Below are 20,686 nucleotides of genomic sequence, written 5' to 3'. Positions count from 1 at the left end.
AGCAATTTATATTTCTTGCACTTTAAGTTACTGCAATTTACATTTCTTGCACTTTAAGTTTCAGTCATTTAGTTTCTTGTTTTTTAAGATTCAGTGCCTTTACTTTCAAGTCTCTTTAATTTCTGCAAATTATCCCTCTCCCTTTACATTTCCTGCTGTTTACTTACTGATGGATACAAAATCACTCAACCAATACTTGATTTGCTTGACTAAATCAACCATTAAACTAAAATTCAATCCTTCAATCCCTGTGGGATCGACCTCACTCCCGTGAGTTTTATTACTTGATGCGACCCGGTACACTTGCCGGTGAGTTTTGTGTTGGATTATTTTCCACACATCAACAACCACCTCCGTTCTATATTAAATCAGCCTGCAAGAAGGGTGTTGGCCTCTTACACTATCCCCAATGCAAGAAACTGCGGGAGTAGCATACTCACTCCCAACGTTTATGCAAATAATTTTGAGTTGAAGCTTCAACTTATCACTCTGGTGCAGAACTATTGCTCCTATGGAGGAAATCCACTTGAAGATCCAAACCAACACTTATCCATCTTCCTCAGGATTTGTGAAACTGTCAAAACAAGTGGTGTGCATCCAGACATCTACAAGCTACTGCTGTTTCCATTCTCTCTAAAGGATAAGGCCACTCAATGGCTAGAGACATTTCCCAAAGAAAGCATCAATAATTGGGAAGACTTAGTGAGCAAATTCCCAGCCAAGTTCTATCCTCCCCAAAGGATTATCAGACTCAAAATAGAGGTCCAAACATTCACTCAGATGGATGGAGAGTCATTGTATGATGCATGGGAAAGATACAAAGCTTTACTCGGGAAGTGTCCACCAGAAATGTTCAAAGAATGGGATAAACTTCAAAACTTCTATGAAGGATTAACTCTGAAAGCTCAGGAAGCACTAGACCATTCAGCAAGAGGTTCTTTGCAATTAATGAAGACAATAGAGGAAGCCCAAAACCTTATAGACATGGTGGCAAACAATCAATACTTCTATGGTCATCAAAGGCAACGCCAACCAGCCCAGAAAAAGGATGTGCTGGAGCTTGAAGGTGTTGATGTTCTCTTGGCACAATACAAACAGATGCATCAACAGCTTCAGCAACAAATAGAAATGATGGCCAAGAAAATTGATGGACTGCAAGGTGCTGCAGTAAACACACAATGCCAATCTCAAACCTCACATCAAAACACATATCACCAACCCCATAACAACTCACAAAACCACCAGAATAACTTGCCCACATCCACATTCCACCCACATAATACCCTCGCAAATGGTTTAAACAATTTCCAGCAACAACCATCTCACTTTACACAACCACAACCAAATCTAGACTCTCAAAGAATCTCTAGTCTGGAGATGATGATGGAGAAACTCATGAAAAAATCAAGAAGCAGCAAGAAAAGATCAAGCCATAGCAAGTAAAAACTAAGAAGCCTCAATCAGAAACCTTGAGAGACACATGGGGCAAATGGCTAAGCAAATTTCAAAAATGGGTGAGAAGAGAGCAAATACCTTCCCCAATGTCATTGAAGAACACCCAAGGGACAAAGGAAAAGCCACAAAATGGGAGGAGTGCAAAGCAATTATAGTGGAAAGTGAAGAGACTAGGGAGAAGGAAGCCATCAATTAAGAAGAACACAACAGAGAAGTTCCACAAGAAGAAATAGAGGACAAAAGTGAAAAGGATCAAACAACTAAGAAGCCACAAATCTCAAAGGGAGACAAGAATATCCTTGAATCACAACTACAAGAGAAGAGGGAAGAAGTGAATCCTTGTGTTCCTAAACTTCCACCCCAAAGTTCCATACCCTCAGAGGTTTAAAAAAGAAAATGAGGATAAGCAATACTCAAAATTCCTGGACATATTTAAGACTCTCAGCATCAATATTCCTTTCTTGGAAGTACTTGAACATATGCCACTATATGCCAAATTTACGAAAGAAGTACTCACAAACAAAAGATCCCTAAAGGAAGTACAGATTGTTGAGATGACAAAGGAATGTAGTGCTATCCTCCAAAGAGAGTTGCCAGAGAAGAAAGATGATCTTGGGACTTTTTACATACCTTGCACCATAGGAAACATAACAATTGAGAAGTCGTTCTGTGACCTCGGTGCAAGCATAAACTTGATGCCTTTGTCTCTAATGAGGAAACTTCAAATTTCTGAGCTGAAATCCACACGAATAGTTCTCCAAATGGCTGACAAATCTATTAAGCAAGCACTGGGAGTTGTGGAGAATGTGTTGGCAAAAGTGAGAAAATTCTTTCTCCCTGCTGACTTTGTTATCTCAGATATAGAAGAGGACCTTAACACTCCCATCATCTTGGGGAGGCCTTTCCTAGCTACGGGCAGAGCATTGATAGATGCTGAAAAAGGGGAATTGTTGCTAAGAGTGCATGATGAGCACCTAGCATTCCATGTTTTTAAAACCATGCATGAGCCTACCCAAGAAGAAGATTGTATGAAGGATAAGACTAGAGATCAAAGCCTGAAGGAGGCAGTCAATGAGTTAACTCTAAGACTTCTAAATCCATGCTTGAAAGCAGTAGAGATGGTGCAACAAACCAAAGAAATCAAGGAGGAACTAAATCCAAAGCCCCCAGATGAGAAATTTAACATCCCAGATAAAGAACCACCAAGGCAGGGAATATCTTTTGAGAAAGAAAAAAAGAAGAGGCCAAGAGGGTGGAGAAACAAGAAGATCCCCACTGAAGGCTTCTCACCAGGGGATAAACTGATGTTAAACACCCAACCAATGAAGGTGTCTCCACAAGTGTCTGAATACTACACTGTGAACCAGGTCCTTTCACTTGAACACCTAGAGATCATCAAAGAGGAAACCGAAAGGAAGTTCACAGTAAGAGGTGAACAGCTGAGGCACTATGATTTTCAGCCCCCATAATCAAAGAATGGAGGATGTCAAGCTAATGACAATAAAGAAGCGCTTGTTGGGAGGCAACCCAACCTGAGGTAGTTTTCTTTTCATAGCTTTTTCAATAAAAATGTTGAATAATTAAGTATGTATTGCAAGGAGCTAAGTTTGGTGTTGCACACCAAAACAATTTAAGGGAGAATGAAAGATTCTAAGTTTGGTGTTCCACCAAAATCTCATTTAAAAACATTCTCACTTCCTGCATAATGCTAGCTCCAAGCAATCAGACAGATTATTCAATTACTTAACTGCTTTCCAGTTTTAATTCCATAACCTTTAGCAAGGACACAAGGTTTCACATATGGTTAATTTGTTGCATCAGAGGCTGTGGCAAACAATTAAGTTTGGTGTTTCCACACCAAAATAAATCCAAAAGACACACTCACTTTATGCATACTAACCATTCATCTAAGGGCTTGAGAAGCAAGCAACTTTTGAGAATAATGCAGGAAATTAGCCAACAATTGAAGACAGTTTGCATTGTGACTCAAAAGGGGATACAACAGAAGGAAGAATCAAAGGGCTGCAATTTCAAAGGTTGTATCTAAACTTAATCCTTGCTGCTGTGAAATGTTTTAATTCAGAAATTCTTGTATGTCTTGATAAAGTGTTCATCTAGTTGCAAGTGAAGTTGTTTGATTAAGTATGATAATCTGCATAATGCTTGTCATTCATCACTTAGCTTTAAATTTTGTTTTGTTTCCCATATGCTTAAATAAAAGAGAAATGGTTGAATTAAAAAGTAAATATCCAATGTTGCATAAGTTAGAATGGAAGTTAATGGTGGTATATGTGTTTGATTAAATGCATAACTCATAAAATAATTGCTGCATAATGTCATTTTCTTTGAAGTGTGAGCTGGCTTGCTATCATAAAGGTTCCTATCAGTAAAAAAAAAATCCCTTGAGAACAAAATAAAACAGAAAGAAAAGGAAGAAGAAAAAGCCAATGTGGCAAGAAAAACAAAGAATAAAGGTTGGGCACCAATAGCTTGGACCCTAGGACACATGCCTGTGGTGTTCTTGTACTAGGATATGCTTGGATAAGTAAATTCTAAGGGGTATTTCAAAACCTGGCAACTTAGATCAACTGATTTGGGATGGTGAATTGAAAGTCCATAATAAAGAGCAACCTAGCTACAGAACATTTAGTTATCTAAAGAGGTGCTGGGCATCAATGATCCTAGGAGGAAATAGTGAGCCATGTGTCTGTGGTGAAGAGATGTTGAGTAAAAATAAAGCCAAAGGCTACTGCAACATTTGACACCAAGCCTTCAAAGAATAATAAGCTTGTTAAGCAAAATAAGAAAAGAAAAGTTAGCAAGGGAGCAATTAAAAAGTAAACCTTACAACAGCAAGCTTAGTAAGCCTTTGAGGAAGAGTGTATATTATGTAACAGCAAACAATAACTGAGTTATCATTGTCTGCATAAAAACTCCATGAACCAAGTTCTACTATATGCCTAATAAGGATATGTATGCTTTTCTTTTTCATTTCATTTCCTCTTAATTATGATGCTTGCTTGGGGACAAGCAAGATTTAAGTTTGGTGTTGTGATGACAAGTCATCATATACCCATTTCTCAAATTAATTTCACTTGTTTCACTAGTTTTTATGCACTTTATTGCACCATAAGTAAGCAATTTAGAGTGGAATTGCATTTTTATGCACTTTCTTGCACTATAAGTAAGCAATTTAGAGTGGAATTGCATGTTTTATTTGAATCAAACAACCACCATTTAGTTGATACTAAATCATGAGGTTTAAGCTAAATTTAATTGATTTTTAATTGATTTATAAACCTTGTGAATTTGGTGATACTTTGATTGGTTGTTTTGATTATTCGTAGGTGAAGAAAGGAAGAAAATAAGAAAGCGTGGCCTAAGAAAGCGTGGCTCAAGGAAAAGAAGAATGTGGCAAAGGAAGAAAATAGTGTGACACAATGAAGGAAGGAAGCCACACTACTCTCCACAAGAGCACACTGCCCTCCAAGGGAGCACAACAATGAACCAAGCATGCAAGGCTTCACTGCCCTGCCCTCCTTGAGAGCGGAGCACAATTCTAGGCCAAGAAACAAGGGAAGGAAAAATTCTGCCCTGCCCTCCTTGAGAGCATTATCGGGCTTCATCCAAGAAAAATTCAAAGAAAAAGTTTGATAATGAAGGCTACAAGGTTTGAACCCATGACCCAAGGGAAGGAAGGAGTGCTCCTTGTAAGGAAAATAAGCCAAAAATTGGCCAAAGTGCTCCCAGCAAGTCTCGAACAAGAAGACTTCACTAACAAAGCAAGGAAGCTACGCTCTTAGCACCACTTGAGCGCTACCCTGATGGTGTCCAAGACTTGGCACGCGAAATATTTTAAGAGAGGCAAGGCGCACCATGGCAACATTGCCCGGTCCTCCACAAGGGCAGGGCAGCCTCCTGGGAGCAACATGGGCTGAATTTCACTCAAAAATCCAACTTAATTCAATTCTTCACCAAATCAAAAAGCCCACTCAAAATTCTTAGATCCAAAATGGAAAGTGTATAAATAGGTGTTAGTTAGGATTAGAAGAGGGTTTTTTTTAGAGAGCTTACTTTGATTTTGAATTTTCATCTTTAGTCACTTGAGAGCATTTTCCATTTTTCTGTTTTTCTGCAAACTTGGCTTGAGAATTGGAAGAGAGAATTCACTTCTTCTTCCTCTGCTCGTTTGTTTTGTTGAATCTTGAGTGTGAAGAATTCAGGAACTTCTGTCTCAATCTCCATTCACGATCTCTCTGATTTTTCTTACTGCATAATTGAGCTGAATTTAATTTCCTTTACTGCTTCAATCTTCAATTTCTCTTTAATTGCTTTGTGAACTTGGATCTAGGAAGGCAATTGAGATCTAGAATCTGCTATCTAGTCTCTGGAAGTCCTGAGATCTGATTCTCTCTTTTTGGTTCTTCTACTGAACCACTGCTACAATTTAATTTCCATTTTCTGTTTGAGATCTAATTGAATTCAAATCATCTCTTGCTTTGATAATTGTTGCAATTTAGTTTCTCTTGCTTAAATTCTGAATTCCCAATCCTCAAATCCCTTTTCCATTCAAGCAATTTATATTTCTTGCACTTTAAGTTACTGCAATTTACATTTCTTGCACTTTAAGTTTCAATCATTTAGTTTCTTGTATTTTAAGATTCAGTGCCTTTACTTTCAAGTCTCTTTAATTTCTGCAAATTATCCCTCTCCCTTTACATTTCCTGCTGTTTACTTACTATCAGATACAAAATCACTCAACCAATACTTGATTCGCTTGACTAAATGAACCACTAAACTAAAATTGCTCAATCCTTCAATCCCTGTGGGATCGACCTCACTCCCGTGAGTTTTATTACTTGATGCGACCCGGTACACTTGCTGGTGAGTTTTGTGTTGGATCGTTTTCAACACATCAATGGCTAACAAGAAATTTAAAAGATATGATTCAGACATTAAACCTTTCTCAACAGAAAAGGCAACATACTTGAAATGTTGAATCAAATCATTAATTGTTAGCAAGAATTTTTTAAAATGGAAAGAAAATTATTTTGAAAATATATGATTGAAAAGATATGATTTGGAAGAGATTTGATTTTGAAAAATTATGGAAACTTGAAAAAAATATGAATTAAAAACAAAATCTTCCCTCTTGTGCCATCCTGGCGTTAAACGCCCAGAATGGTATCCATTCTGGCATTTAACGCCCAAAATGCTACCCTTTTGGGCGTTAAACACCCTGCCAGGTACCCTGGCTGGCGTTTAAACGCCAGTTTTCCTTCTTCACTGGGCATTTTGAACGCCCAGCTTTTTCTGTGTAATTCCTCTGCTGCATGTTCTGAATCTTCAATTCTCTGTATTATTGACTTGAAAAGACACAAATTAAGAAATTTTTGAATTTTTAATGATGAGGAATAATCAAAATGCAACTAAAATCAAATAAATAATGCATGCAAGACACCAAACTTAGAAGTTTGTATACTATTGATACTAACAAATTGAGAATGCATATGAGAAACAACAAAACACTCAAGACAAGAGAATTTAAAGATCAGAGTAAGGAAATCATCAAGAACAACTTGAAGATCAATGAAGAACATAATGCATGTGATTTTCGAAAATTAGAAGAATAAGGACATGCAATTGACACCAAACTTAAAATTAGACACTCGACTCAAACAAGAAACATAAAAATATTTTTGATTTTAAGATTTTATAATTTTTTTTGGATTTTTCGAAAATTAATTGGAAAAGAAAATAAGGATATCAAAATTCTTAATGAGAATTCCAGGAATCATGCAATGTTAGTCTAAAGCTGCAGTCTAAAAAGATTAGACATGGCTAACCAAGCTTCAACAGGACATTACATTCAAGAGCTAAATTGATGAGAATCAATCAGCTTTGGTGATGATGAAAACATCACCTGAAACTCTAGAATTCATTCTTAAGAACTCTGAAGAACAATACCTAATCTAAGCAACAAGATGAACCGTCAGTTGTCCAAACTCGAACAATTCCCGGCAACGGCACCAAAAACTTGTTGCACGAAATTGTTATCACTAGGCATGGCTCCAAAAACATGGTGCACAATACCATGATTCACACGTCTCTCTACACAACTTCACACAGCTGACCAGCAAGTGCACTGGGTCGTCCAAGTAATACCTTACGTGAGTAAGGGTCGATCCCACTGAGATTGCCGACTTGAAGCAAGCTATGGTCATCTTGTAAATCTCAGTCAGGCGGATTCAAATGGTTATAGAGGATTAATAATTAAAAGATGAATAAAACATAAAATAAAGATAGAGATACTTATGTAATTCATTGGTGAGAATTTCAGATAAGCGTATGGAGATGCTTTGTCCCTTCCGTCTCTCTGCTTTCCTACTATCTTCATCCAATCCTTCTTACTCCTTTCCATGGCAAGCTGTATGACTGGCATCACCGTTGTCGATGGCTACATCCCGTCCTCTAAGTGAAAATTTTCAACGCGCTCTGTCACAGCACGGCTATTCATCTGTCGGTTCTCGATCATGTCGGAATAGAATTCAGTGATTCTTTTGCGTCTGTCACTAACGCCCCACAATCGCGAGTTTGAAGCTGACAAGGTTTAGACCTTCCAGATTCTCAAGAATGCCGCCATCAATTCTAGCTTATACCACGAAGATTCTGATTAAGGAATCTAAGAGATACACATTCAAGCCTTGTTTGCATGTAGAACGGAAGTGGTTGTCAGGCACGCGTTCATAAGTGAGAATGATGATGAGCGTCACATAATCATCACATTCATCAAGTCCTTGAGTGCGAATGAATATCTTGGAACAAGAATAAGCTGAATTGAATAGAAGAACAATAGTAATTGCATTAATACTCGAGGTACAACAGAGCTCCACACTTTAATCTATGGTGTGTAGAAACTCCACCGTTGAAAATACATAAGAACAAGGTCTAGGCATGGCCATGAGGCCAGCCCCATGATCTAAGATAGCATAAGACTACTCGAAGATAGCTACCAAGATGATCTAAGAACTAGACGTCCAAAGATGAAAATACAATAGCAAAAGGTCCTATTTATAGAGAACTAGTAGCTTAGCGTTTACAAAAATGAGTAAATGACGTAAAAAACCACTTCCGGGCCCACTTGGTGTGTGCTTGGGCTGAGCATTGAAGCTTCTATGTGTAGAGACTTTTCTTGGAGTTTAACGCCAGCTTTTGTGCCAGTTTGGGCGTTTAACTCTCACTTCTGTGCCAGTTCCGACATTAAACATCGGGCAGTCTTGAGCTGATTTGGAACGCCGGTTTGGGCCATCAAATCTCTGTCAAAGTATGGACTATTATATATTGCTGGAAAGCCCAAGATGTCTACTTTCCATCGCAATTGAGAGCGCGCCAATTAAGCTTCTGTAGCTCCAGAAAATACACTTCAAGTGCAGGGAGGTCAGAATCCAACAGCATCTACAGTCCTTTTTCAGCCTCTGAATCAGATTTTTGCTCAGGTCCCTCAATTTCAGCTAGAAAATACTTGAAATCACAGAAAAACACACAAACTCATAGTAAAGTCCAGAAAAGTGAATTTTAAATAAAAACTAATAAAAATATAATAAAAACTAACTAAAATATACTAAAAACATACTAAAAATAATGCTAAAAAGCGTATAAATTATCCGCTCATCATTTACACTTGACCCCAGGTCACACAGAGCCTTCTCAAAGGTCATGGTGCCAATGGTGCATGGTATTAAGAACCTTCTGGGATCCGGTTTCTTTTGAGGTATCTTCAGTTGAGCCAAGGTGTTTAGTTCATTAATGAGCAATGGAGGTTCATCCTCCCAAGTCTCATTACCAAATAATTTAGCATTTAGCTTCATGATTGCTCCAAGAGTAATATCTTCATCCTCTTCAGAGGAAGAATACTCATCAGAGCTCATGAATGGCAGAAGTAGGTTCAATGGAATCTCTATGGTCTCTGTATGAGCCTCAGATTTCCTTGGTTCCTCAAAGGGGAATTTTTCGTTCAGAGGACATCCCATGAGGTTCTTCTCACTGGGAATCACGTCCTCCCTACTCTCTCTAGGTTCGGCCATGTTGGTCATGGTTATGGCCTTGCACTCTCTCTTGGGATTTTCTTCTGTACTGCTTGGGAGAGTGCTAGGAGGAGTTTCAGTGACCTTTTTACTCAGCTGACCCATTTGTGCCTCCAAATTTTTAATGGAGGATCTTGTTTCATTCATGAAACTTAGTGTGATTATAGATAGATCAGAGACTATGGTTGCTAAGCCAGAATGATTCTGCTCAGAGTTCTCTGTCTGTTGCTGAGAAGATGATGGAAAAGGTTTGCTATTGCCAAACCTGTTTCTCCCACCATTATTGTTATTGAAGCCTTGTTGAGGCTTCTGTTGATCCTTCCATGAGAAATTTGGGTGATTCCTCCATGAAGAATTGTAGGTATTTCCATAGGGTTCTCCCATGTAATTCACCTCTTCCATTGCAGGATTCTCAGGGTTATAAGCTTCTCCTTCAGAGGAGGCTTCTTTAGCACTGCCAGATGCAGCTTGCAATCCAGTCAGATTCTGAGAAATTATATTGACTTTCTGAGTTAATATTTTATTTTGAGCCAATATGGCATTCAGAGTATCAATCTCAAGAACTCCTTTCTTCTGAGTTGTCCCATTGCTCACAGGATTTCTTTCAGAAGTGTACATGAACTGGTTATTTGCAACCATTTCAATGAGTTCCTAGGCTTCTACAGGCATTTTCTTTAGATGAATAGATCCACCTGCAGAATGGTCCAATGACATCTTGGATAACTCAGACATACCATTATAGAAGATACCTATGATGCTCCATTCTGAAAGCATATCAGAGGGACACCTTCTGAGCAATTGCTTGTATCTTTCCCAAGCTTCATAGAGGGATTCACCTTCCTTTTGTTTGAAGGTTTGAACTTCCACTCTAAGCTTACTCATCTTTTGAGGTGGAAAGGATTTAACCAAGAAGGCATTGACCAGCTTTTCCCAAGAGTTCAGGCTGTCTCTAGGTTGTGAATTCAACCATATACTAGATCTGTCTCTTACAGCAAAAGGGAAAAGTATAAGTCTGTAGACCTTGGGATCAACTCCATTGGTCTTAACAGTGTCACAGATTTGCAAAAATTCAGCCAAGAACTGATGAGGATCTTCCAATGAAAGTCCATGAAACTTGCAATTCTGTTGCATCAGAGAAACTAATTGAGGCTTAAGCTCAAAGTTGTTTGCTCCAATGGCAGGAATAGAGATGCTTCTCCCATAGAAATCGGGAGTTGTTTGCCATGTCTTCTTCTTTTTCAAAAATTGCTGTCAGGTCCTTTTCAGAGAGTTGTGCTTTAGCTTCTCTTAGCTTCCTCTTCAGAGTTCTTTCAGGTTCAGGATTAGCTTCAACAAGAATGCCTTTATCCTTGTTCCTATTCATATGAAAGAGAAGAAAACAAAAGAAGTATGGAATCATCTATGTCACAGTATAGAGATTCCTTGATGTGTCAGAGGAAAAGAAGAATAGAAGGATGAGGTAGAGAGAAGAATTCGAACTTATAGAGAGGGGAGAAGGTTCGAATTATTAAGAGAGGATGAATGTTGGTGATTAAAAAGAAAGAGATGAGAGAGGGAATTTTCGAAAACTTTTTTTAAATTAAAATAATTGGTTAATTAAAAAGATTTTTGAAAAAGTGGTAAGTGATTTTCGAAAATTGTAAGTGGAAAAGTGGTTAGGTGGTTTTGAAAAAGATAAGAAATAGTGATTAGTTGAAAAAGATTTGGAAATAATTTTGGAAAGATAAGAAGTTAGAAAAAAAATTTGAAATCAAATTAAAAGAGATATGATTGAAAAAAATTTAATTTTTAAAAAGATATGATTGAAAAAATTTGATTTTTAAAAATATATGATTGAAAAGATATGGATGAAAAAGATTTGATTTTGAAAAAGATATGATTGATAGGAGAGAGTATGAAAAAGAAAAGATTTTGAAAAATTAGTTTTGAAACTTGAAAAATCGAAAAAGATTAAATTGAAAATAAAATTTCCTCCTTGGTGTTATCCTGGTGTTAACCGCCCAGAATGGTATCCATTCTGGCGTTTAACGCCCACTTGGCTACCTCCTTGGGCATTAAACACCCAGCCAGGTACCCTGGCTGGCGTTTAAACACCCAGCCAGGTACCCTGGCTGGCATTTAAACGCCATAATTCCTTCTTCACTGGGCGTTTTGAACGCCCAGCTTTTTCTCTGTGATTCTTCTACTGTATGTTCTGAATCTTCAATTTCCTGTATAATTGACTTGAAAAGGCATAATTTTGAATTTTTTTTTAATTTTTAATGATGAGAGAGAAAAACAAAATGAGACTAATCATGAAAAATTAGGATCAAATAAACAATGCATGCAAGAACACTTTGAATGTCAAGATGAACATCAAGAACATATTTTTCTGAAAATTTTTAAGAAAAGAGAGACATGCAAGACACCAAACTTAGAAATTTTCATACTAGAGACACTAACAAATTGAGAATGCACATGAGAAACAACAAAAAACACAACCAGAGAATTTAAAGATCAGACAAAGAAAATCATCAAGAACAACTTGATGATCAATGAAGACACAATGCATATATTTTCGAAAAATGCAAGAAAAATAAAAACATGCAATTGACACCAAACTTAAAATTTGACTCTAGACTCAAACAAGAAACACAAAAATATTTTTGATTTTATGATTTTATAATTTTTTTGTAATTTTTTTTCGAAAATTATTTTGAAAAAGAAAATAAGAAACTCAATTTTTAATAAGAATTCCCGGAATCATGCAATGTTAGTCTAAAGCTTCAGTCTAAAAAGATTAGACATGGTCAGTCAAGCTTTAGCAGGACATTACACACAACAGCCAAATTGATGGGAATTAAAAAGGCTCCTGTGATGATAAAAGCATCATCTGAAACTCTAGAATTCATTCTTAAAAATTCTGAAGAACAAAATAAAAAAGAAAAATACCTAATCTAAGAAACAAGATGAACCGTCAGTTGTCCAAACTCGAACAATCCCCGACAACGGCACCAAAAACTTGGTACATGAAATCGTGATACACAACTTCGTGCAGCTGACAGCAAGTGCACTGGGTCGTCCAAGTAATACCTTACGTGAGTAAGGGTCAATCCCACAGAGATTGTCGGCTTGAAGCAAGCTATGGTCATCTTGTAAATCTCAGTCAGGCGGATTCAAAATGGTTAAGGGGTTTTGATAATTAAAAGAACGAAATAGAACATAAAATAGGATAGAAATACTTATGCAATTCATTGGTGGGAATTTTAGATAAGCGTATGAAGATGCTTTGTTCCCTCTGAGCCCCTGCTTTCCTATTGTCCTCATCCAACCATTCATACTCCTTTCCATGGCAAGCTGTATGTAGGTGGATTACCGTTGTTAATGGCTACCATCCATCATCTCAGTGAAATGGTCCTCTACGGTTTCCCACATGTCTAATCAGCTGTCGGTTCTCGACCGTGTTGGAGTAAGATCCATTGATCCTTTTGCGCACTGTGACTGCGCCCCACAGTCGTGAGTTTGAAGCTCGTCACAGTCATCCTATCCCAGATCCTACTCAGAATACCACAGACTAGGTTTAGACTTTCCGAATCTCAAGAATGCTGCCAATTTGATTCTAGCTTATACCATAAAGACTCTGATCTCACGGAATGGAAGGCTCTGTTGTCAGGAGAGGCAACCATGCATCGTGAATCAGGAGGCCAAGAGATACACACTCAAGCTCTTACAGATATAAGGGAGGTGGTTGTCAGGCACGCGTTCATAAGGGAGGATGATAATGAGTGTCATGGATCATCACATCCATCAGGTTGAAGTACGAGTGAATATCTTAGAACAAGAATAAGCTTGAATTGAATAGAAGAACAATAGTACTTTGCATTAATTCAAGAGGAATAGCAGAGCTCCACACCTTAATCTATGATGTGTAGAAACTCCACCATTGAAAATACATAAGAACAATGTCTAGGCATGGCCATGCCTCCCAAATAGCATGAAACAAACGAAAAAGGGTTCAAAGACCTGATCCCAAGATCAATGATGATCAAAAGATGAAAATACAATAGTAAAAGGCCCTATTTATAGTGAACTAGTAACCTAGGGTTTACAGAAATAAGTAAATGATGCAGAAATCCACTTCCGGGGCCCACTTGGTGTGTGCTTGGGCTGAGCATTGAAGCTTTCACGTGCATAGGCTTTTCTTGGAGTTAAATGCCAGCCCTAGTGCCAGTTTGGGGGTTTAACTCCAATTTTGGTGCCAGATTGGGCATTTTACGCCAGAATTTTTATGCTGACTTGGAACGCCAGTTTGGGCCATCAAATCTCGGACAAAGTATGGACTATTATATATTCTTGGAAAGCCCAAGATGTCGTATTTCTAACGCAATTTATAGTGCACCAATTGAGCTTCTGTAGCTCCAGAAAATCCATTTTAAGTGCAGGGAGATCAGAATCCAACAGCATCTACAGTCCTTTTTCAGCATTTGAATCAAATTTTTGCTCAGGTCCCTCAATTTCAGCCAGAAAATACCTGAAATCACAAAAAAACACACAAACTCATAGTAAAGTCCAGAAATGTGATTTTTGCATAAAAACTAATAATTATATACTAAAAACTAACTAAATCATACTGAAAACTACCTAAAAACAATGCCAAAAAGCGTATAAATTATCCGCTCATCAGCGTGCACACAGCCTTGCGTGCATATGCACAAGTGAGAATTTTCATGTGTGCGTGCGCAAAAGCACCTGTGCGTCCGCACATGTCCCTGCACGTGATTTCATTAATGAACCATGTGCTGCGCGAATTTGGAGGCCTCTTGGCCCATTTTGGAAGGCTTGAAGGCTGAATTTGGATGCTATATGAAGGGGAATTCAAAACATTTGAAGGCATGAGGACTTAGATTAATTTTCTATAGTTTCATATAGTATTAGGAGTTGGAGTAGTGTAGAATAGAGAGCTCTCATAGGGTTTATGTAGTTCCATTTTTCATTCTCATGTAGCATTTTATAGCAAGCTTAATTTTGGATTTTGATCATCTTTAATTGTAAGTACTCTTAATTTTCTCTTTAATTACATTGTCTTTACTTTCATTTCCTTTTGGTTCAAGTTACTTGTTTATATTTGCAATTTTGTGTTTCTTGAAGTTTTGATCAATGAATTTTCTGTTTCATGCTTACTTCATGGTTGTTTGGATGTTTATTGTTGATTTTGTGCATAGTTGGTTATAGTTTTCTATTTTACTTCGCAAATTTCCATGTTTTGGTTTTATATACACAAGGTGTTTGTGAAAATTTTGAGAAGATTTTCACACCATGACTTGTGGTTTGAGTTCCTAAGATACTAGAGTCATAATGTCTGACATATAGTGGTATTTCTTGGGTTGTTAGTTGACTCTTGTTTCCATTGACGCTAGCCTTTTATCAACTAGTTTGGTAAGTTAGCTAGGACTTATGGATTAAGGTCAATTATGCTTGCTTGACTTACTCCTTGATGGTTGGGGTTGACTAGGCGAGACTAACTCATGACAATTACCATAGTTGTGGTTAAGGCGATGATAAGATTCCTTGGATCCTCACTCCCAAGCCAAGGCTTTTTTATTGCATTTATAGCATTTTCACTAGTTTTGGATCTTGTTTTCTTTCACTTCCATTAATATCAATTTTGATCATTAATTAGTTCTTTTATTTCATAAGTTCTTTTAATCTTTCATTTCTTGCGTGAAACCCCCTTTTTGCCTTATCAACCAAGGAAGTAACACTTCAATTGCGTCCTAGGGAGAATGACCCGGGAGTCTAAATACTCTCGGTTTTAATTAGAAATTCTAAACATTTGATTAAGAGAATTCATTGTTGGTTTGGACTATGCTACCAACGAATTGATGCTTATATTTTGATTGATTCCAAACCATGCAATAGTTCTTTCTTGTCAACCACCGAACTCGGGGGAGTTCGAGTTCGCAAAGAACTTCGTCCACAACCTGAAGGTGAGACCGAAGAGGTCTAGATCGGGGATGCCCAGAATAAAACAACAAATATAGGGGCAACTTTAAAGAGAGACTTAAAGGAACCGCTGATACAATTCCTAAAGTATAATGCTGATCTTTTTGCATGGAAGGCCGTATACATGCCCTGCATAGATCCCAAGTTAATGTGCTATAAACTAGCAATATATCCTGGATCTCGGCCAGTACAACAGAAGTGTAGAAAGCTCGGCCCAAAAAGGCCCCAAGCTATAGAAGAGCAGGTACAAGCCTTACCAGAGGCAGGATTCATAAGGGAGGTCAGGTACCCATTATGGCTAGCCAATGTTGTCCTGGTGAAGAAATCAAATGGCAAGTGGAGAATATGTACCAACTACACCAACCTCAATAAGGCCTGCCCAAAAGATCCCTACCCGCTCCCGAATATAGACACTCTAGTGGATGCCTCTTCCGGATACAAGTACCTCTCCTTCATGGATACCTATTTAGGATACAACCAAAACCCAATGTACCCGCATGATCAAGAGAAGACCTCATTCCTAACCACAAAGGCAAACTATTGCTATATAGTTATGCCTTTCAGACTCAAGAACGCAGGAGCTACTTACCAAAGACTGATGAACAAAGTCTTCACCGACCACATCAAAAAATTAATGGAGGTATATGTAGACGACATGCTGGTAAAAACACAAAGTGAGGAATCATTGTTATTCAACCTCGCTAAAGTGTTCAACACCATAAGAAAGCATGAACCCCGCAAAATGCACCTTCATGGTAGAAGCCGGAAAATTCTTGGGCTTCATGCTTACCCAAAGAAGAATCAAGGTGAACCCAGATATATGTCAGGCTATACTCAACATGAAAAGTCCGACTTACATTAAAAAGGTACAAGAACTCAATGTCAGATAGAGTGTGAACAAGCCTTTCAAGATTCCAAGAAATTCTTGGGGTAACCACCCATTCTTATCTGACCACGGGAAAATGAAGAACTCATATTATACCTCGCAGTGGGAAGTAGCCTCAGCACTAGTCAGAGAAGAAAAAAGTGGGCAACAACCCATTTACTTCATCAGTAAGGCTCTACAAGGGGCTGAACTAAACTATCAAAAGATAGAGAAGTTCACCTACGCCCTCGTACTCACTTCACGACGACTTCGCCCATACTTTCAAGCTCACACTATCAGAGTTCGGACCAACCAGCCCATAAAAGGCATCCTACAGAAAACAACTTAACAGGAAGAATCCTACAGTGGGCAGTCGAGTTGTCCGAATTTAATCTTCGATATGAAGCTCGGACAGCTATCAAGTCACAGCATCTGGCCGACTTCATTGCCAAGTACACTGACACCCCGGGAACTCCTATAAAATGGAATCTCCACGTGGACGGCTTGTCAAACAAAACCAGAAGTGGTGCAGGTGTAATTATCAAAAGTGATCAGGGAACCCAAATCGAGCTATCACTAAAATTTGAATTCCCTGCCTCAAATAATCAGGCTGAATATGAGGCACTACTGGCTAGTTTAAGGCTAGCTAGGGAGGTAGGAATTCAAAAGCTTACCATCTTCAGCGATTCACAAGTAGTCACCTCACATAGAAGGGAACTACCAAGCTAAGGATCCCACCATGAAATAATACCTACACAAAACCAGGGAACAGCTCGGACAATTCGGGGGATATGAGGTCCGATATATACCTCGGGAACAGAATGGAGCTGATGCACTTTCAAAACTAGCCAGCACCAAACCAGGGGGCAATAATAGAAGCCTCGTCCAAGAAATATTGCAGAGTCCATTGATCTCGGAGGAAGAAAAGGTCCTAACCATATCAGGTCAAGATCAAGGATGGATGACCCCATAATCAACTACCTCAAGTCAGAGATACTTCCCACAAATAAGAAGGAAGCAAAAAGGCTAATACGAGAAGCACAGTACTATACCATAGTGGGCGACATCTTCAATAGGAGAGGGATCTCAACACCCCTCCTAAAATATGTGCTGACCTCCAATACAAGGGAAGTCTTGGAAGAAGTACACAATGGTATGTGTAGCAACCACCTGGGGGTACGAGCTCTTTCTAAAAAGATACTCCGAGCCGGTTTCTTCTGGCCAACCTTGCAAAAAAAATCAACAGAGTTCGTCAAAACATGCCCACCATGTCAGAAGCATGCTAACTTCTATATCGCTCCACCAGAGGAGCTCATCAGTGTTTCGTCACCCTGGCTATTCGCAAAATGGGGGCTCGACCTCCTTGGACCCTTCCCTCAGGGGTCAGGACAAGTCAAATTCCTCATTGTAGGAATAGACTATTTCATAAAATGGATTAAGGCAAAGCCCTTAGCTAATGCCTCCACCCAAAGAAGTCAAAAATTTCTATATAGGAACATTATCACAAGGTTTGGGGTCCCTTACTCCATTACCACACATAATGGCACTCAGTTCACGGACACAGGTTTCAGGAACTTGGTAGCCGACCTAAAAATAAAGCACAAATTCACATCCATAAAACACCCACAAGCCAACAGACAGGCAGAAGCAGCCAACAAAGTTATACTAGCTGGGTTAAAATAGAAACTACAGGACGCAAAGGGAGCTTGGGCTGAAGAGCTCCCACAAGTCCTATGTGCATATTAGACAACCCCACATTCAACCATAGAAAAATCACCCTTCCGACTTGCTTATAGAATAGAGGCAATGATTCCAGTGGAAATAAAAGAAGGATCTCCCAGAAGGATCCTCTACAATGAAGAGGCCAACTCCCAAATTCAAAGGGAGGAGCTCGACCTACTTCCAAAAGTTCGAGAAAGAGCTCGGATTAGAGAGGAAGCACTAAAGCGTCGGATGGCCTTAAGATATAATCAGAAGGTAGTCCAATAATGCGTCGCCACCAATGATCTGATCTTAATCCAAGACGACATCGGAGCAGGTCAATCAGGAGAAGGAAAGCTAGCAGCTAACTGGAAAGGACCTTACCGAGTTGTAGAAGTACTGAGGAAAGGTTACTACAAGGTGTCTGACCTCGAGGGGCGAGAGCAACCAAGGTCATGGCATGCCTGTAGCCTAAGAAAGTACTATAGTTAAAGAATAGTAAAGATCTTAGGTCAAGGTGCACTCTTTTTCCTGAAAAGGTTTTTTAATGAGGCACCAGGCCAAGATATACAAAATTGCCTGACCTAGAAGGATTCCATAAAAAGTTTCCTACCAAGACGCATTAATCTAAGCTCATAAAACGCAACAATTCATCACCCGATTACAAAAAGGTCGGTAAGGTGAAAACCAAATTCATCATCCAATTACAAAGAGGTCGGCAAGGTGAAAATCAAATTCATCGACTGATTACAAAGAGGTCGGTAATGTGAAAATCAAATTCATTGTCCTATTGCGAAGAGGTCGGCAAGGTGAAAGCATAGAAGCAAATTAATGCAAGAAGTTATAAAAAGTAATCCAGAAAAAGCGACCTGACAAGGTCTGACTAAAATTGGATTACTCAAAATAACTTAAGAAGGCCTAACAGAAAGTTGGACCACTGAAGGGATCACTAAAAAGGGACAAAGACATCTCGCAAAGGTCATAGAAAGGCCAAGAATGCTTTGCTGAAAGGTACGAAGTCTTGAAAAAAGCACTACTTAAAAAGAAAAGCACAAGTCGACACGGCACTAGAAAGTCTTGAAAAAAGACACTACCTAAAAAGTTGTTGGAATATGACTAAAAAGCCCGGGTAGCAAAGTCGTACAGGTCGACATCAAGAAAAGGTGCAAGTACGATCTCAAGACAAGAAACAAACTCGAGAAGAGAACGAGTCAAAAGCCAAAAAGGTTGAAAACAACTTAAGGCTCAAAGGCGCTTAGCTAAAAAGGGAGCAACTCCGCTAAAAAAAGGCGGAATCTCAAAATAGGGCTACAAAGAAGTCGTTTGAACTAACTAAAAAGGTTCTACCGAACACTAAAAAGTTGTCAAACGAATCATTGAAAGCTCGGACACCAAGCCGCAAAGGATAATGTTTGCCAAAAGCAAAGGGTTAGCAAGTACCAACTCAAAGCAAGGTGAGATCGACCAAAGGCAAATGCTCGAGCACAACTTCCTCAAAGGGGTCAAAGTCTAAAGACACGATCTCAAGGGAAAGATCGAACTCGAGCAGGGGCACTGTTCATACCCTGGGTCGAGCTATACGATCCGGGCTGACCGAAGACGAAAGTTACCGACCTCTTGTAAAGGTTGGCTCGTTACTGACCTCTTCCTAAAAGAGGTCAGCCAAATTGCCATAGAGGCCCAAGTAGGCCCAAACAAAGGAACAAAGCCCACTCTAAAGGCAGCTAGGCCCTAAAAGATAAGGCGGTTCCCCTAAAAGGATAAGATAAGATTACTATCTTATCTTAAGGAAGGCCACTCAAACACTACTATAAATACACTGGAGCACCCAAGTATAACTCATACTCTGATTCTACACAAAATCCTGCCTAAAGCATGTGCTAACTTAAGCATCGAAATCTCTTACACGTACCACCACCCTCTGGTGACGAAGGATCAGCAGCACCGCCAACTCCAACAAGTCGAACACAATAGCTCCGGCCACCACAGAAGATCTCATCTGAGATTAACCTTCAGTTTCAGGTAACCCTCAGAATAATATTGTTTGAACTTCATTACTTTTAATTGTGACTTGTTGGTTCAGATTATGGTAGTTTGAGTGTTGATTGATTATGCTTGGACTAGAGGCCGTGATTGATTTTGTAATGGGCCAGAAGTCGTGATTAATTTACGTTGAGGTTTAGCAAAGTATGAAAAATCAAATAGATTCAGCATAGACTTAATGAACCTATACTTAGAACACGTTAATCATTCATACAATTTAAGTAACCTTTAGGATTTTTATAATTAAAATATGAATCTGGATTTTGGATAATTAATTATTGATTTTCGAAAAGGTTCATATGACGAGCGATGATCACTGTGGTTGAAAATAACTTTCTTTTTATATATCATCTTATGACAATTTTAAAATTCCTTTGGTAAGACCATGTGGTTAGTGTAAGAACCGAGACTAATTAACCGTCTAATAAAATAATTAATATTGCCCGAAATAGGATCTGATTTGTGTGCCATCAGCGGCTATGCAAAGCTCTCGCCGAGCCCATTACTTTCATCTGATTTGTATCCCACCTGCATCTCTTCAGATCACTAGAGTGTG

At 38.8% G+C, this 20,686-nt stretch overlaps 1 non-coding gene across 1 annotated transcript; it reads left to right on the top strand.

The window, feature by feature from the left end:
- The first annotated feature begins 10,307 nt into the window (after positions 1-10,307).
- On the top strand, positions 10,308-10,415 carry LOC127743118 (small nucleolar RNA R71). The gene has a single exon (XR_008004420.1). It is a non-coding gene; the product is annotated as a small nucleolar RNA R71 (small nucleolar RNA).
- The last annotated feature ends 10,271 nt before the right edge of the window (positions 10,416-20,686 follow it).

Source organism: Arachis duranensis, chromosome 1, assembly GCF_000817695.3.
Source record: "Arachis duranensis cultivar V14167 chromosome 1, aradu.V14167.gnm2.J7QH, whole genome shotgun sequence".
NCBI lineage: Eukaryota > Viridiplantae > Streptophyta > Magnoliopsida > Fabales > Fabaceae > Arachis > Arachis duranensis.
Note: the sequence above shows the minus strand (reverse complement) of the source record. Positions and strands in the feature narration are given on the sequence as shown.